Source organism: Aegilops tauschii, chromosome 6 (genome assembly GCF_002575655.3).
Source record: "Aegilops tauschii subsp. strangulata cultivar AL8/78 chromosome 6, Aet v6.0, whole genome shotgun sequence".
Taxonomy (NCBI): domain Eukaryota; kingdom Viridiplantae; phylum Streptophyta; class Magnoliopsida; order Poales; family Poaceae; genus Aegilops; species Aegilops tauschii.
This window is the reverse complement of record NC_053040.3, coordinates 345,483,734-345,500,718: the sequence shown is the minus strand read 5'-3', so window position 1 is coordinate 345,500,718 and position 16,985 is coordinate 345,483,734.

Here is a 16,985-nt window from a genome sequence, read left to right as displayed (position 1 = left end):
TAAGATGACATGACGTAGAGGGATAAACTCATGCAATATGATATAAACCCCATCTTGTTATCCTCGATGGCAACAATACAATACGTGCCTTGCTGCCCCTGCTGTCATTGGGAAAGGACACCGCAAGATTGAACCCAAAGCTAAGCACTTCTCCCATTGCAAGAAAGATCAATCTAGTAGGCCAAACCAAACTGATAATTCGAAGAGACTTGCAAAGATAACCAATCATACATAAAAGAATTCATAGAAGATTCAAATATTGTTCATAGATAAACTTGATCATAAACCCACAATTCATCGGTCTCAACAAACACACCGCAAAAGAAGATTACATCGAATAGATCTCCACGAGAATCGTGGAGAACTTTGTATTGAGAACCAAAGAGAGAGAAGAAGCCATCTAGCTAATAACTATGGACCCGAAGGTCTGAGGTAAACTACTCACACATCATCGGAGAGGCTATGGTGTTGATGTAGAAGCCCTCCGTGATCAATGCCCCCTCCGACGGAGCTCCGGAAAAGGCCCCAAGATGGGATCTCACGAGTACAGAACGTTGCGGCGGTGGAATTAGGTTTTTGGATCTGTATCTGGTAGTTTGGGGGTACATAGGTATATATAGGAGGAAGAAGTACGTTGGTGGAGCAACATGGGCCCCACGAGGGTGGAGGGCGCGCCCCCTACCTCGTTCCTTCCTGGTTGATGTCTTGACGTAGGGTCCAAGTCCTCTAGATCACGTTCGTTCCGAAAATCACGTTCCTGAAGGTTCCATTCCGTTTGGACTCCGTTTGATATTCTTTTTCTACGAAACTCTGAAATAGGCAAAAAACATCAATTCTAGGCTGGGCCTCCGGTTAATAGGTTAGTCCCAAAATAATATAAACGTGTATAATAAAGCCCATTAAACATCCAAAACAGAATATAATATAGCATGGAACAATAAAAAATTATAGATACGTTGGAGATGTATCAGACGTCCTCGAAGTATCGCTCCGGTTTGCGGTAGTCCTTGCCCTCGGGTGGACCCTCAACAACCACGACGGTTGCCTTCATCTTCGCCCAATGCATCTTGACGCGGGCAAAGGCCATTCGTGCACCCTCTATGCACACCGAGCGCTTTGCAACTTCAACTCAGGGCAGGGCGTCACCGAGTCGCTTGACCAAGCCGAAATAACTGCTCGTAATGGGTCCAGCTGGCCATAGCCGGGCTATAATGTCCTTCATGGCCAAACCGGACATCCTGTGCAGCTCTGCCAACTGCATCATCTGGTTTTTCAGCAGCACCGGCCTTTCTGGCTCCAGGTACTGAGACCAGAAGAGCTTCTCCGTGGTGTTTCCCTCTTGGGGCCGGAAGAATTGCGCGGCGTCGGCCGCACTCCTTGGGAGATCCGCAAAGGCGTCTGGAGAACTCCATAGTCGATTAAGCAAGGCATATCTCCGACCGCCAAATATACTCTGTAAAGGAAAGGGCTTACCAGCCGCTATCTGTCCGGCTTGCTTGATCTCCTCGCGAGCCGCCCAGGACTCGGACCGCACCTCCTTTGCCTCCTGAAGAGCCTTGGTGAGTTCGGCCGCCTGGGCCTTATTATTCTCCTCCAAGGCCTCACACTTGTTGGTGGCATCCTGGAGCGCCTGCTCCACTTCGGTCACCCGATCCTCATACTTGCGGCGGGTGACCTGCTCGGCCTCTAAATCCACAACCGCTTTGTCAGCGGCCGCTTGGCTCACCCGCGCCTGCTCCTTGGCCTGGGCAAGGGCGCTCTTCAGGTCCTCAACCTCGGTCGCCCTACCTGCAAATATGGTAAGGATAACACAGGAGATTAGACTCCGCATTGACATATTCCTTTAAGTGTGTCAACAATTTTTTTTTCAAACCATACCTTGTGCTTCATCAAACCGCTTATTGGTGCGGACGAGGTCTTCCTCCGCTCGCTCCAACTTCCGCTTGAGTTCAGACACTTCGGCGGCCTGGGCAGTCGCCGCTAATAGTGAAGCCTATTCATCAAAACAGATAAGTGTGTTATCTCCTGCAAAAACTACTTGATCCTCTGTTTGGCCTTTCTTTTCAAAAGCTGAACAGAGTCTCAGGGGCTACTGTCTATACACAGGCATATTTTTTGCATATGCAAAGTAGCTAAGAATATTACATCACGTACCTCAAAGCCTGTTAATAGGCTGGTAAAGGCTTCATTCAACCTGCTTTTAGCGGACTGAACCTTCTCATCCACCGTACCCATGAGGGTATGGTGTTCCTCCACAATGGAAGCGCGCCGAAGCACTTCCACCAGAGTGTCCGGCGCCTCTGGATTGATAGAGGTTGTCAGCGGAGTTGGCACTCCCCCCTCTTTCGAAGGAGGTTGCTCGCTCGATTCTGGAGCCATACGGGTCTCCGGAATAATATTCTCCTAGGGCTCCATGGGGGTTGGTTCCCCCATGTTCTCGGCAGCCGAGGTGTTGCCCTCTGGTGCCGTCTGGGCAGCCTCCCGCACCTCTGCACGGCCCGGAGAGGCTCTTTGGGACAACACTTCGGTGTTGTCCGTAGCGGTTGGTGGCAAAGCCCGTGGAGGCATCTCGCTCTCCACCATCTCCGGCCCCAGCGAGTTCCCAGAAGACGATGATAGTTGGGGGAGATCGCGGGCCGGACTGCAGCAAGCAATTTAAATGTGTTAAAACTATAATCCTGAGAATCGGACATATATACAGTATCTCTGGACACTCACGATGCCGCCAGGGGCTTTGGCCTGGGGCGCCACTTGTTGGTGAACGTAGCAGAAATTCAAAATTTTCTACGCATCACCAAGATCAATCTATGGAGTAACCTAGCAACGAGGGGAAGGGGAGTGCATCTACATACCCTTGTAGATCGCAATGCGGAAGTGTTGCAAGAACGCGGATGAGGGAGTCGTACTCGTAGCGATTCAGATCGCGGTTGATTCCGATCTAAGCACCGAAGAACGGTGCCTCCGCGTTCAACACACGTGCAGCCCGGTGACGTCTCCCACGCCTTGATCCAGCAAGGAGAGAGGGAGAGGTTGGGGAAGACTCCGTCCAGAAGCAGCACGACGGCGTGGTGGTGGTGGAGGAGCGTGGCAATCCCGCAGGGCTTCGCCAAGCACCGCGGGAGAGGAGGAGGAGGGAGAGGGGTAGGGCTGCGCCGAAAGAGAGACGTTCTCGTGTGTCTTGGGCAGCCCAAACCTCAACTATATATAGGGGGGAGGGGCTGCGACCCCTCTAGGGTTTCCACCCCCAAGGGCTGGCGGCCAGCCCTAGATCCCATCTAAGGGGGGCGGCCAAGAGGAGGAGAGGGGGCGCCACTAGGGTGGGCCTCAAGGCCCATTTGGACCTAGGGTTTGCCCCCTCCCACTCTCCCATGCGCTTGGGCCTTGGTGGGGGGCGCACCAGCCCACCTGGGGCTGGTCCCCTCCCACACTTGGCCCACGCAGCCTTCTGGGCTGGTGGCCCCACTTGGTGGACCCCCGGGACCCTCCCGGTGGTCCCGGTACATTACCGATATCACCTGAAACTTTTCTGGTGACCAAAACAGGACTTCCCATATATAAATCTTTACCTCCGGACCATTCCGGAACTCCTCGTGACGTCCGGGATCTCATCCGGGACTCCGAATAACATTCGGTAACCACGTACATACTTTCCCTATAACCCTAGCGTCATCGAACCTTAAGCGTGTAGACCCTACGGGTTCGGGAACCATGCAGACATGACCGAGACGTTCTTCGGTCAATAACCAACAGCGGGATCTGGATACCCATGTTGGCTCCCACATGTTCCACGATGATCTCATCGGATGAACCACGATGTCGGGGATTCAATCAATCCCGTATACAATTCCCTTTGTCTATCGGTATGTTACTTGCCCGAGATTTGATCGTTGGTATCCCTATACCTTGTTCAATCTCGTTACCGGCAAGTCTCTTTACTCGTTCCGTAACTCACATCATCCCGTGATCAACTCCTTGGTCACATTGTGCACATTATGATGATGTCCTACCGAGTGGGCCCAGAGATACCTCTCCGCTTACACGGAGTGACAAATCCCAGTCTCGATTCGTGCCAACCCAACAGACACTTTCGGAGATACCTGTAGTGCACCTTTATAGCCACCCAGTTACGTTGTGACGTTTGGTACACCCAAAGCATTCCTACGGTATCCGGGAGTTGCATAATCTCATGGTCTAAGGAAATGATACTTGACATTAGAAAAGCTCTGAGCGAACGAACTACACGATCTTGTGCTAGGCTTAGGATTGGGTCTCGTCCATCACATCATTCTCCTAATGATGTGATCCCATTATCAACGACATCCAATGTCCATGGTCAGGAAACCGTAACCATCTATTGATCAACGAGCTAGTCAACTAGAGGCTTACTAGGGACATGGTGTTGTCTATGTATCCACACATGTATCTGAGTTTCCTATCAATACAATTCTAGCATGGATAATAAACGATTATCGTGAACAAGGAAATATAATAATAATCAATTTATTATTGCCTCTAGGGCATATTTCGAACAGTCTCCCACTTGCACTAGAGTCAATAATCTAGTTCACATCACCATGTGATTAACACTGACAGGTCACATCACCATGTGTCCAACATCCAAAGAGTTTACTAGAGTCAACAATCTAGTTCACATCATTATGTGATTAACACTCAATGAGTTCTGGTTTGATCATGTTATGCTTGTGAGAGAGGTTATTAGTCAACGGGTCTGAACCTTTCAGATCCGTGTGTGCTTTACGAATATCTATGTCATCTTGTGGATGCTACCACGCGCTATTTGGAGCCATTTCAAATAATTGCTCTACTATACGAATCCGGTTTACTACTCAGAGTCATCCGGATTAGTGTCAAAGTTCTCATCGACGTAACCCTTTACGACGAACTCCTTTTCACCTCCATAATCGAGAAAATCCTTAGTCCACTGGATACTAAGGATAAGTTCGACCGCTGTCATGTGATCCATTCCCGGATCACTATTGTACCCCTTGACCAACTCATGGCAAGGCACACTTCATGTGCGGTACACAACATAGCATACTGTAGAGCCTACGTCTGAAGCATAGGGGACGACCTTCGTCCTTTCTCTCACTTCTGCTGTGGTCAGGTCTTGAGTCTTACTCAATACTCACACCTTGTAACACAGCCAAGAACTCCTTCTTTGCTGATCTATTTTGAACTCTTTCAAAATCATGTCAAGGTGTGCGTTCTTTGAAAGTATCATCGGGCGTCTTGATCTATCTCTATAGATCTTGATGCCCAATATGTAAGCAGCTTTATCCAGGTCTTCCTTTGAAAAACTCCTTTCAAACAACCCTTTATGCTTTCCAGAAATATTACATCATTTCGGATCAACAATATGTCATTCACATATACTTATCAGAAATGTTGTAGCGCTCCCACTCACTTTATTGTAAATACAAGTTTCTAACAAACTTTGTATAAACCCAAAAACTTTGATCACTCCATCAAAGCGTATATTCTGACTCCGAGATGCTTGCTCTAGTCCATGGAAGGATCGCTGGAGCTAGCATACCTTTTAGCATCCTTAGGATCGACAAAACCTTTCTGATTGTATCACATACAACCTTTCCTTACGAAAACTGGTAAGGAAACTTGTTTTTGACATCCATCTGCCAGATTTCATAAATGCAGCTAATGCTAACATGATTCCGACGGACTTAAGCATCGCTACGGATGAGAAAATCTCATCGTAGTCAACTCCTTGAACTTGTGAAAATACTCTTTGCCACGAGTCGAGCTTCATAGACGGTAACATTACCGTCCACGTCCGTCTTCTTCTTAAAGATCCATTTATCTCAATGGCTTGCCGATCATCGGGCAAGTTCACCAAAGTCCATGCTTTGTTTTGATACATGGATTCTATCTCGGATTTCATGGCCTCGAGCCATTCGTCAGAATCCGGGCCCACCATCGCTTCTCCACAGCTCATAGGTTCATCGTTGTCCAACAACATGACTTCCAAGACAGGATTACGCATTACTCTGAAGTAGTACGCATCCTCGTCGTCCTACGAGGTTTGGTAGTGACTTGATCCGAAGTTTCATGATCACTATCATAAGCTTCCACTTCAATTGGTGTAGGTGCCACAGGAACAACTTCCTGTGCCCTGCTACACACTAGTTGAAGTTATGGTTCAATAACCTCATCAAGTCTCCACCATCCTCCCACTCAATTCTTTCGAGAGAAACTTTTCCTCGAGAAAGGACTCGTTTCTAGAAGCAATTACTTTTGCTTCCAGATCTGAAATAGGAGGTATACCCAACTGTTTTTGGGTATTCTATGAAGATGCATATATCCGCTTTGGGTTCGAGCTTATCAGCCTGAAACTTTTTCACATAAGCATCGCAGCCCCAAACTTTTAAGAAACGACAACTTAGGTTTCTCTAAACGGTGTCGTCTCAACGGAATTGGGTGGTGCCCCTTTTAAAGTGAATGCGGTTGTCTCTAATGCCTAACCCATAAACGATAGTGGTAATTTGATAAGAGACATCATGGCATGCACTATATCCAATAGGGTGCAGTTATGATGTTCGGAGACACCATCACACTGTGGTGTTCCAGGCGGTATTAATTGTGAAACACTTTCCGCAATGTCTTAATTGTGTGCCAAACTCGTAACTCAGATACTCATCTCTATGATCATATCACAGACATTTTATCCTCTTGTCACGACGATCTTCAACTTCACTCTGAAATTACTTGAACCTTTCAATAATTCAGACTTGTGTTTCATCAAGTAAATACACTCAGCATCTACTCAAATCATCTGTGAAGTAGGAACATAACGATATCCACTGCATGCCTCAGCACTCACTGGACTGCATACATCAAAATGTATTACTTCCAATAAGTTGCTCTCTTGTTCCATCTTACTGAAAACGAGGACTTTCAGTCATCTTGCCCATGTGGTATGATTTGCATGTCTCAAGTGATTCAAAATCAAGTGAGTCCAAACGATCCATCTGTATGGAGTTTCTTCATGCATATATACCAATAGACATGGTACGCATGTCTCAATCTTTTCAAAAACGACTGAGTCCAAAGATCCATCTACATGGAGCTTCTTCATGCGTTCTATACCAATATGAACCAAATGGCAGTGCCACAAGTATGTGGAACTATCATTACTATTTTATATCTTTTGGCACGAACATGTGTATCACTACGATCGAGATTCATTTTAGGTGCAAGACCATTGAAGGTATTATTCAAATAAACAGAGTAACCATTATTCTCTTTAAATGAATAACCGTATTGCGATAAACATAATCCAATCATGCTCAACGCAAACACCAAATCTCGATGGTAGAGGGAGCATGCGATGCTTGATCACATCAACCTTGGAAACACTTCCAACACATATCGTCATCTCACCTTTAGCTAGTCTCCGTTTATTCCGCAGCTTTTATTTCGAGTTACTAACACTTAGCAAACGAACCGGTATCTAATACCCTGGTGCTGCTAGGAGTACTAGTAAAGTACACATTCATATAACGTATATCCAATATACTTCTGTCGACCTTGCCTGCCTTCTCATCTACCAAGTATCTAGGGTAGTTCCGCTTCAGTGACCGTTCCCCTCATTACAGAAGCACTTAGTCTCGGGTTTGGGTTCAACCTTGGGATTCTTCACTAGAACAGCAAATGATTTGCTGTTTCATGAAGTATCCCTTTTGCCCTTGCCCTTCTAGAAACTAGTGGTTTTACTAACCATCAACAATTGATGCTCCTTCTTGATTTCTACTTTCGCGGTGTCAAACATCGCGAGTTGCTCAAGGATCATCATCTATCCTTGATATTTATAGTTCATCACGAAGCTCTAATAGCTTGGTGGCAGTGATTATGGAGAACCATCACTATCTCATCTGGAAGATTAACTCCCACTCGATTCAAGCGATTGTAGTACTCAGACAATCTGAGCACATGCTCAACGATTGAGCCTTTCTCCCTTAGTTTGCAGTCTTAAGAAACTTGTCAGAGGTCTCATACCTCTTGACGTGGGCACTAGTCTGAAATCCCAATTTCAGTCTTCGGAACATCTCACATGTTCTGCGACGTTTCAAAAACGTCTCTGGTGCCACAATTCTAAACCGTTAGCATTACACAGTGAACTATCACGTAGTTATCAAAACGTGTATGTCAGATGTTCCGTAACATCTACAGACGACGCTGAGGTTCAGCACACCGAGCGGTGCATTAAGGACATAAGCCTTCTGTGCAGCAGTGAGGACAATCCTCAGTTCACGGACCCAGTCCGCATAATTGCTACTACCAACTTTCAACTAAATTTTCTCTAGGAACGTATCTTAAACAGTAGAACTAAAGCGCAAGCTATGACATAATTTGCAAAGACCTTTTTGACTATGTTCATGATAATGAAGTTCATCTGATCATGAACTCCCACTCAGATAGACATCCCTCTAGTCATCCAAGTGATACATGATCCGAGTCAAACTAGGCCGTGTCCGATCATCACGTGAGACGGACTAGTCATCATCGGTGAACATCTCCATGTTGATCGTATCTGCTATACGACTCATGTTCGACCTTTCGGTCTCTTGTGTTCCAAGGCCATGTCTGTACATGCTAGGCTCATCAAGTCAACCTAAGTGTTTCGCATGTGTTCCGAGGCCATGTCTGTACATGCTAGGCTCGTCAACCCCCGTTGTATTCGAAAGTTAGAATCTATCACACCCGATCATCACGTGGTGCTTCGAAACAACGAACCTTCGCAACGGTGCACAGTTAGGGGGAACACTTCTCTTGAAATTTTAGCGAGGGATCATCTTATTTATGCTACCGTCGTTCTAAGCAAATAAGATGCATAACATGATAAACATCACATGCAATCAAATAGTGACATGATATGGCCAATATCATTTTGCTCCTTTGATCTCCATCTTCGGGGCACCATGATCATCTTTGTCACCGGCATGACACCATGATCTCCATCATCATGATCTCCATCATTGTGTCTTTATGAAGTTGTCACGCCAACGATTACTTCTACTTCTATGGCTAACGCGCTTAGCAATAAAGTAAAGTAATTTACATGGCGCTATTCAATGACACGCAGGTCATACAAAAAATAAAGACAACTCCTATGGCTCCTGCCGGTTGTCATACTCATCGACATGCTAGTCGTGATTCCTATTACAAGAATATGATCAATCTCATACATCACATATATCATTCATCACATCCTTTTGGCCATATCACATCACATAGCATACCCTGCAAAAACAAGTTAGACGTCCTCTAATTGTTGTTGCATGTTTTACGTGACTACTATGGGTTTCTAGCAAGAACGTTTCTTACCTACGCAAAAGCCACAACGTGATATGCCAATTTCTATTTACCCATCATAAGGACCCTTTTCATCGAATCCGATCCGACTAAAGTGGGAGAGACAGACACCCGCTAGCCACCTTATGCAACTAGTGCATGTCAGTCGGTGGAACCTGTCTCACGTAAGAGTACGTGTAAGGTCGGTCCGGGCCGCTTCATCCCACCATGCCGCCGAATCAAGATAAGACTAGTAACGGCAAGTAAATTGACAAAATCGATGCCCACAACTACTTTGTGTTCTACTCATGCATAGAAACTACGCATAGACCTAGCTCATGATGGCACTGTTGGTGAACGTAGCAGAAATTCAAAATTTTCTACGCATCACCAAGATCAGTCTATGGAGTAACCTAGCAACGAGGGGAAGGGGAGTGCATCTACATACCCTTGTAGATCGCGATGCGGAAGCGTTGCAAGAACGCGGATGAGGGAGTCGTACTCGTAGTGATTCAGATCGCGGTTGATTCCGATCTAAGCACCGAAGAACGGTGCCTCCGCGTTCAACACACGTGCAGCCCGGTGACGTCTCCCACGCCTTGATCCAGCAAGGAGAGAGGGGGAGGTTGGGGAAGACTCCGTCCAGCAGCAGCACGACGGCGTGGTGGTGGTGGAGGAGCATGGCAATCCCGCAGGGCTTCGCCAAGCACCGCGGGAGAGGAGGAGGAGGGAGAGGGGTAGGGCTGCGCCGAAAGAGAGACGTTCTCGTGTGTCTTGGGCAGCCCAAACCTCAACTATATATAGGGGGGAGGGGCTGCGACCCCTCTAGGGTTTCCACCCCCAAGGGCTGGCGGCCAGCCCTAGATCCCATCTAAGGGGGGCGGCCAAGAGGAGGAGAGGGGGGGCGCCACTAGGGTGGGCCTCAAGGCCCATCTGGACCTAGGTTTTGCCCCCTCCCACTCTCCCATGCGCTTGGGCCTTGGTGGGGGGGGGGCGCACCAGACCACCTGGGGCTGGTCCCCTCCCACACTTGGCCCACGCAGCCTTCTGGGCTGGTGGCCCCACTTGGTGGACCCCCGGGACCCTCCCGGTGGTCCCGGTACATTACCGATATCACCCGAAACTTTTCCGGTGACCAAAACAGGACTTCCCATATATAAATCTTTACCTCCGGACCATTCCGGAACTCCTCGTGACGTCCGGGATCTCATCCGGGACTCCGAACAACATTCGGTAACCATGTACATACTTTCCCTATAACCCTAGCGTCATCGAACCTTAAGCGTGTAGACCCTACGGGTTCGGGAACCATGCAGACATGACCGAGACGTTCTTCGGTCAATAACCAACAGCGGGATCTGGATACCCATGTTGGCTCCCACATGTTCCACGATGATCTCATCGGATGAACCACGATGTCGGGGATTCAATCAATCCCGTATACAATTCCCTTTGTCTATCGGTATGTTACTTGCCCGAGATTTGATCGTCGGTATCCCTATACCTTGTTCAATCTCGTTACCGGCAAGTCTCTTTACTCGTTCCGTAACTCACATCATCCTGTGATCAACTCCTTGGTCACATTGTGCACATTATGATGATGTCCTACCGAGTGGGCCCAGAGATACCTCTCCGTGTACACGGAGTGACAAATCCCAGTCTCGATTCGTGCCAACCCAACAGACACTTTCGGGGATACCTGTAGTGCACCTTTATAGCCACCCAGTTACGTTGTGACGTTTGGTACACCCAAAGCATTCCTACGGTATCCGGGAGTTGCACAATCTCATGGTCTAAGGAAATGATACTTGACATTAGAAAAGCTCTGAGCAAACGAACTACACGATCTTGTGCTAGGCTTTGGATTGGGTCTCGTCCATCACATCATTCTCCTAATGATGTGATCCCATTATCAACGACATCCAATGTCCATGGTCAGGAAACCGTAACCATCTATTGATCAACGAGCTAGTCAACTAGAGGCTTACTAGGGACATGGTGTTGTCTATGTATCCACACATGTATCTGAGTTTCCTATCAATACAATTCTAGCATGGATAATAAACGATTATCGTGAACAAGGAAATATAATAATAATCAATTTATTATTGCCTCTAGGGCATATTTCCAACACCACTCGGGGATGGCCTTGGCATCTGAGTCCGAGTCATCCGAAAGGGAAATCTTCCCCCCTCTTGGACGCCTCCGCCTCTAGGTCCACGGAGGCCGCCCTTTTCTTCTCTCCCCCGTTAAGGGGAGAATTGCTCTCCTCCTCCTCTTCATCTTCATCCCCATCGTGGAAGGAGGGAACTTCAGTATTTCCGGATGCAGCGTCCGAAGTGCCTTTGCGGCAAAGGCCACTTTTGGCCTCCTTGCCCTTCTTCTTGGCCTTATTTTCCGGTGCCTGGTATGGCACCGGAACTAGCATCCTCGTTAGTAGAGGAATGGCGGGTCTTCGGGTAGCGGAGCCGGACACTAGATCCGCTCCGCCTTCTTTGTCCAGCCCTGATTGAAGAATGAAAGGATTAGCATACCCTTTGATTCACGAACCGGAGTTGTGTTTGGGGGTTGGAAAACTTACTGGGGTGGCCAGATGAGCGCAGTCGAGACCGATGTCTTCGGTCGTCTCCGGCCACGACCTCTGGGCCTTGAAAAGCAGCTTCCAGATCTCTTCGTGCGTCGTGCCGAAGAATCACTGCAGGGTCCGCGGACCATCCGGATTAAACTCCCACATGTGGAGAGGCCGGCGTTGGCAGGGGAGAATCCGGCGAAAAAGCATCACCTGGACCACATCGTCAAGGCTGGTGTTCTTCTCCATCATGTTTTTATGCGCTTTTGCAACATCATTACCTCATCGAATGACGCCCAATCCAGGCCCTTGTTAATCCACGACGTAAGCCGCATTGGGGGTCCGGATTTGAACTCAGGAGTGGCTCATGTGGCGCCGCTGGGTTCGGTGATGTAGAACCACTCTTGTTGCCATCCCTTCACGGTCTCCACAAACGCCCCTTTGGGCCAGGCGACGTTGGGGAGCTTGCTCACCATGGCGCCGCCGCAGTCCACATGTTGCCCGTCGACCACTTTCGGCTTCATGTTGAAGACCTTAAGCCATAGGACGAAGTGGGGGGAATGCGGAGGAGCGCCTCGCACACGACGATGAACGCCGAAATGTGGAGGAAGGAATTTATGGCTAGATCGTGGAAATCTAGCCCATAATAGAACATGAGGCCACAGACGAAAGGGTGGAGGGGAAACCCTAGTCCGCGGAGGAAGTGGGGGATAAACACCACCCTCTCATTGGGCTCTGGAGTAGGGATGATCTGTTTTTTGGTGGGGAGCCGATGCGCGATGTTCTCGGCCAGGTACCCCGCTTCCCGGAGTTCCTTGACGTTCCCCTTCGTGACGGACGAAGCCATCCACTTGCCCTGCGAACCGGATCCGGCCATGGCTGGAAGGGTTGGGTGATGGGAAAGGTCGAAGCTTGGGCGCTAGAGCTTGAGGATGGGAAGGCTCAGGAAGGAAGGAGGCGTGGGGTAAAAAGGATGGATCTTTATCCGCTTATATAGGCAGTGAATATCAAGCGCCCCCACTAGCCTTAAAACTCGCCTATTCCCAAGGGGCCATGCGTATGGCACGGTTGGATTACCCAAACCCGTATTGATGAAAATCCCACAATAAGGGGGCACAATCTCTGCTTTGACATGACGTGTCAATAGAGGCTGCGCCTCGAAACACGAAGCGGGAGGCAAAAAAACGGTTCGAAATAATAAACAGGCCAGGCGTGACGTTTCGCCGAAATAGCCGTCGGTAGGTATGCCTTATTAAGTATTGTACCCTTGTGGTTGAGGGTTGTGACTATTATACAGAGCCAGATATAGTTCTCTTGTTCAGAAGACTATTCTATGTGCGGAGAAGGAACCTGCCTTGCAATGCCGAAGACAATTTGCATGCCGAACACATCTTCATTGAAGACTGGTTCAGGGGCTACCGAGGGAGTCCTGGACTAAGGGGTCCTCGGGTGTCCGGCCTAATTGATATGGGTCGCACTGATGGCCATGAAGATACAAGGCAGAAGACCTTCCCCCGTGTTCGAATGGGACTCTCCTCTGCGTGGATGGCAAGCCTAGCGTCCGGATGTGTAATTTCCTTTCTCTGTAAACCGACTCTGTACAACCCTAGGCCCCTCCTGTGTCTATATAAACCGGAGGGTTTAGTCCATAGAGGCTAACACTAGTACAACGAGGTGCTATATAAACGGTTTTTAACCCCTTTCCACGATGGCATTTGGAACCGTCGCCTAGTGAGTGACGGTGATAGGGGAGTCCTTCCCACACGACCCAGAAACCGTCGGGGATATGGCCCTCTTGGTACACACGCTCGGCAAAATGAGTTCGTGTGCGAAATTGTTTAGCTCAAATACGGAAATATGTACAGTAGAGCTAAAAAAAATACAATTATACATGCGAAATTGTTTCCGGTCACAAGTACATCCCAAAAAGTCAGTCCCCGCTAAACATTTCCGTTCGTATGTACATCCCACACAGTCGCTCCAAGGAAAACGTTTCCGTTCACAGGTACATCACACACAATTTTCCCCGTTAAATGGTTTGTGATAGCGTTGCCATTGCACACGATATTAACAATTTTATCATTTGCATTATTGAATGCATCACACACGGTGCGTAGAAGAAACTGTGTGGCAAAGGCTGTCCATCACACACAGTTTTTATGTCGTAAATGTTTGCGCAAGGTGGCCTAACACAAAAAGTTTTCAAGAGAAGGTCGTGTGTGATTGTTCATTAATCCAACACGGTTTATTCCTAGAAACTATGTGCGTTATTGAATGCATCACACACGGTGTTTTCTCAATAACCATCTGCAATAGGAAAACCCAATTAGTAGGCTAATTATCCGATTATTAGTTATCCATTTATTAATCTAATTGACATTTCATATTAAGCACACAATGTATTTCATTTTCATAATTGAAATACATCAGAGTACAACATCATATAGCTTCAGCTACCCCATTACACAACTACACCAGCACCAAGTTTCACATGCAACATCTATAACCTTTCAAAATTAGCATCATAGACGGTACATAGACAGATGTATGTCATCTAGAAAACTGCTGAAGTAGAAGGCGAATATTGATCCTTCATTGATGTTGAAGGTCTTTGTAACTTTAGGCCAGTGCATGTGGATGATTGACCGTCCATCCTTCGTCCCCTTCAGGAACACTTCAATATTGAACCGTGGGTGTTGTATGAATACCTTCCTCGCCTCCTGACCATACATTTGGTTTGAGAGGTAATCATTAGTGAACTGCTTTGGAAAGGCCTGAAAACAAGGATGTGCATAAATATCTTCTTTATATTGGAAATGGGGCAAAGGAATAAAAAAGGCACGGTATAATAGTTAGTACCATCCTGTAGTGAAATGATGTCTTCTTCATTGTGCAGACAAAGATCTTGTTGTTTTTTGTCGCTAATTTCTTTATCCTAACAATATTTCTGAGTTTCTTGACTTGACTGATATTCATGGACAACTCATTTCGCCATATGCAAAAAGGGTCGAACAGTGGGTCAAAACCTCTGACAGCAGGACCTACATGTGCAAGACCAAATTGTTAAAAACCTAAATATTAGAATGGTTCCAGCAATTGCACAATAATGTGCTATTAGACAACGGACCATGCACGTGCTAACCTCGATTGTAAACCTCAGTGCTGTGACACCCAAGTTTTTATTTGGATTTTTCAAAAGATTTTTATTTGACTTGAGGGGAGTGATTTAAATTTTTCTTCAAGAGAACTCTCCCTCTCATATATTTTTCTTTATGGCAAAAGTTTTGTTTGGATTCACCCAAGATCTGCCTTTGGTCTTGGAAGTTCTTGCTTTTCATTTGGACTCAAGACAAAATGTTTTTCATTTGGGAAAAGAACTTTTGAAAATCTTTTTGAATTTTCACTATGGCTTTTGGAAAGTCCTTTGCCACTTTCAACAATTCCTTCTTGCCATGGCATTAGTGCAAATCCCCTCTCCTAACCACTTCCTCACCTTTGGATCATGATCTGCATCAAATCCAGCAAGTTGGACCTCCCCATGTGATCATTTCCATTTGAATCTTATTCAAACAAATTTCTGTCTTCTATCCTACTACTTGGAGATTTACAAAGGAACTCCATTTTCTGTTTTGATTTTTGCCCCCAAACCAACTCTCCTCCCTAGTCCTTTGAACCCTCAACCTAGAACCATGAAGATCCACTGGTCTTCAGTTCAAAATTTTCAAACTACACCTGCTGCAAGTTTGGACCAGATTTGACAAATTTGGTGAAATTCATTCAAAACCTTCTCCAAAAATTCCAAGTAAAATCAGGCAGCCCCTGGGTACTTTGAGTGGTCATCTCACCAAGTTACAGCTCCAGAAAAATTTATCTCATAGCCAAAACCTTCTGTCGAACACCTGCAGTGCACTGTCTATGTCAAGTTTAGAAAGTTCAGAGAACACTGCAATGGCTGCTGTTGTTTTCTTCAGAGAAGGACGTCGATCTCGCCAGTGCCACCGCGTCGCCTTGCTCCTCGTCCCCGCCCTCTTGTTCCTGCACCGCACGAACGCCTGGCGCCTTGCGGGCGTCGGCGACGAGCAGCAGAAGGTGCGCCGCCCCGTGACCGACGCCGGCGGCGGCTTTGCGGACGCCAGCGGGAGTCACGGCGCCGACGACGCCACCCAGCGCCGCCCAAACCACCGGAGCCTGCCGCGTGGCCTTCCACTCCCCCGAATGCGCTGCCGCTCTCGTCGTGAACCGCAGGGCGCGGAGCGCGCTCTCTGCCGCCGTTGAGCCCGTGCGGTCACCTCACCGTGGACCGACACCATTACGCCAAGACCATCTCCGTTTAGCTGTGAAACGACTCCAGTAACCTCCACTGATGCTGCCTGGCCGCTCAAACCACCTGCCAATCCACTGCTCCGCCGTAATCGCTCGCCGGAGATTCTCCGTTCACGGCCACCCCGTCGATCTGCCTATAAATAGAGGCCCTGAGCTTCAACTCGAGCACCCACCATCCCGGCACTCCCCCTAGAGCACGACTAGCCACTGGAAGAGCCCCGAGGAGGTCTCCTTCCTCGACTCCGGCCGCCGCGAACCGCCACGGGATCCAGCCCGATTCGCCCCCGTGTGTGCTCCTCCGCCTCCATTCTCTTACCAGTAGCTTCATCATGCATCCCTCTTTCTGACCCGCACTTCAATTTGAAGCTTGCAGCCCTCCACCGGAGTTCCCCATCCTCACCCGAGCCGCCGTCCGCCGGAGAAAGTGTCGCCGTCGACGTGGTGCTCCCCATTGGACGAGTCCACCACCCACCGACGCGGAAGAGGACGCTGAAGCTCTTGGTACCCTCCGTTTCTCCTAACTCGCCGTGGTTCGACGCCGGCGTCCACCGCAGTCTTCGGGCGCCGGCGAGCTTTTCAAACCTGACATGTGGACCCCGCGTGTCAGCCTCTATTTTATTCCACCTCGAACCGTTTTCTGTTGACGCCTTCGGGCAAATACGTTTTCTCCTTTGCGCTTGCGCATTCCCAATCGAACCATTTTCTGTTTTCTCAGTTAAAACCCTGGAACTTTTCTGTTTCATTACAGATAAGTCCCTGGACAGAA